This window comes from Heliconius melpomene, chromosome 8 (assembly GCF_056956725.1).
Source record: "Heliconius melpomene rosina isolate 202511_hmr_F chromosome 8, ASM5695672v1, whole genome shotgun sequence".
In the NCBI taxonomy this organism is placed as follows: Eukaryota; Metazoa; Arthropoda; class Insecta; order Lepidoptera; family Nymphalidae; genus Heliconius; species Heliconius melpomene.
This window is the reverse complement of record NC_140396.1, coordinates 2,673,510-2,676,143: the sequence shown is the minus strand read 5'-3', so window position 1 is coordinate 2,676,143 and position 2,634 is coordinate 2,673,510. Positions and strand designations below refer to the sequence as shown.

General features: G+C 28.6%; 1 non-coding gene across 1 annotated transcript; it reads right to left on the bottom strand.

The window, feature by feature from the left end:
• Positions 1-272: 272 nt before the first annotated feature.
• Positions 273-345, bottom strand: TRNAK-CUU (transfer RNA lysine (anticodon CUU)). Its single transcript has one exon. It is a non-coding gene; the product is annotated as a tRNA-Lys (tRNA).
• Positions 346-2,634: the final 2,289 nt, after the last annotated feature.

The window sequence follows — 2,634 nt, the reverse complement described above, 5'->3', positions numbered from 1 at the left end:
GTTATGGAATTTAATATATTTATTTAGTACAAAAATCTATGATTTATGTTGTTTTTGTTTGTTTCATTATTTGTTTAAAGAATTAAAAAAAAAATCATTATATTTTTATGTTTATGTTATATACTTAATTTTATGTTTATATTTTTTTCTGTTCTCATTCTTTATTTATTATAAAATGTTTATGCTAATTAGTTGTGATTAAAAATATACTTTATATGAGTTTCTAAACAAAAAAAAGGCTCTCTCATTTAAAAAATAAAAAAAAGCTAATTCGCCCAACGTGGGGCTCGAACCCACGACCCTGAGATTAAGAGTCTCATGCTCTACCGACTGAGCTAGCCGGGCTGGTATATAATTTAGTTAATGCACCAACTGTTTACAAGTTCATTATTATTAAATTCACTTGAAATTACATAAAGGAGTCTAATATACTTAATTAACTATTTTGAAATTATAAAATTATTACTAAATTATAAAACTTTGATCTTTTTTAAGAAATTGAAAAAAAAAAATAACTGTCAAGGGTTACTTGCAGTCATTTGTGAATATTATGTTCTATATTATGTTCTAAATATCATAAATTATTCATTATTTGAGAAATATAGAGCTAAAAATATTTAAATAAATATTATATAAAGAAATAATATTATAACAGAATAAATATTAAAATAAATTTCAATACTTAACGACGAAATATAAAACTTGTTGTAGAAATAAATGTTAATTGATGGTGGAGAGAATTGAGATTAAGATTTTAATTAGAAATTGTTTAAAATATTGCAAATTTTACTGAACAAATCCATGCTTTAAACAAAATTTTACCTATCAATGAAATTTTAAGAGTTTCATATCTACTATTTTTCAAAATTAACTCTTCTTTTAGGGACCTCCATTGCTATCATTGCAGTCCACATCGTTCTAAGTACTTAAACGTCCACCCAGAGCTCGTAAAACAAATTAGTTCGTCTGCTACGACTACGAGACAAGACGTTCAACATATATATATATCTATATATTCGTATACAACTGTACCATCACGCTGTTATGAATAGAGGGGTCCTCTCTCCGAATTGAGGGTTCACTTGCAAGAAGCTTTCGTGGTATATATCCCTGTACTTATTACGAACGTATAAAACAAAGTCTTTAATGGTTCTTTAAAGTAGATTATTATTTTCTAATTTTATTTTCTAACAATAAAAATGGAGACAACCGAGGATCCTACTTTTAGAGTTGACAACATTTACAAAATTTAAGCTGCCTACTAAGGTAGGTAGTTATTTAAAATGGGTATAATAACTCAAAATAATTAGAATTTATTTTTAAACTGCCTCTGTTTAACTATACAAATTAATAATACATTAAAAAGATGATAGTGCTTCTCAATTGGTCAACTTTTTGAATAACTGGAACATTGTAAAATAAATAGAATCAATAATATAATAACTAACTTTAAAAAAATTAACAAAAGTTAACAATGAATTTTTTAAAGTTTAAATTACTAAATATATCTAGTATTTTATAAGAACTTCCCTTTAGGGTGACCCATATCGTCCCATGCTAAGTAAATGGACATCCTTTCATCAAGAGCTTGTAAGACAAATTAGTTTGTGTTCGATAGACGTATGACATCTTAGTTGAGGGTTGAGGATTGAGGGTTCCTCATATATTTACCTAAAGTAATATTATGCTAACTGTAATGCCATATGTTTTTTTTAAAGTAAGCTAAGATTTTCGTAAAACTTAAAATTATTATTTTAACTAATTAAGTTTTTTTGGAGGAAGGTACTCCGAGTCAGATTGTATGGTGAATGTAGGAAAATGAGTTTTGCTGTCGTATTTTTATTTTATTTATATGTCCCGTAAAATGTTGCATGTACCTAATAGGGAACTAAAAAATTAAAATATAAACATTATTTTGAGTAAGAACAATTTTAACCATTATGTTCCTTTTTGAACTTCACGTGTATCCCACACATAGCAGGGTAAGGCAGAACCTGGTAAGCCGGTGAGCGTCGAATTCTGAAGGCATTGCGTGTTGAGTGGCGGAACTTAACGCCGCACTTTGCTTTTTTACCAGAGCGATCAAATTAAAATACAAAATATATTATTTTCTCGAGTAAGAATCGAACCTGTCGCGTTTACACGCTTACACCTCAAACATTATGTAGGTATTTACTAATATTATATAATTTATTATTTTACAGAAAAACTAAATAAAATCCAACCAAATCGTCTAATTTAATATTGATTATATAAAACACGAGGTACCTATCTATCCCTTGTCGATGTCCAAGCTAATTCTCATCAGCGACGCTCGGGCGGTGACCACGTGACCGGCCTTGTAAAATTAATTTCATTATTTATAGAGAACTGTCAGATACCAGTTACCAGCTATACTTGCGTCTGTTTTGTTCTTATAAAATTAAAAAATAATCCATTGATATTCGAGTTATTTAATTTATATTTTCTTGAAAAATTACTTATATGTCGTCGTTGTGCAAGGGTACAAACGTGTGACTGTAACGCGAAGGTTATAGGTTCGATTCCCACTCGGAAAATGAATTATTATTTATTAATTTTCATTTCTTTGCTCTGGTATCAAGGCAAAAGAGCGTTGAGTTTCGACACTCAGCA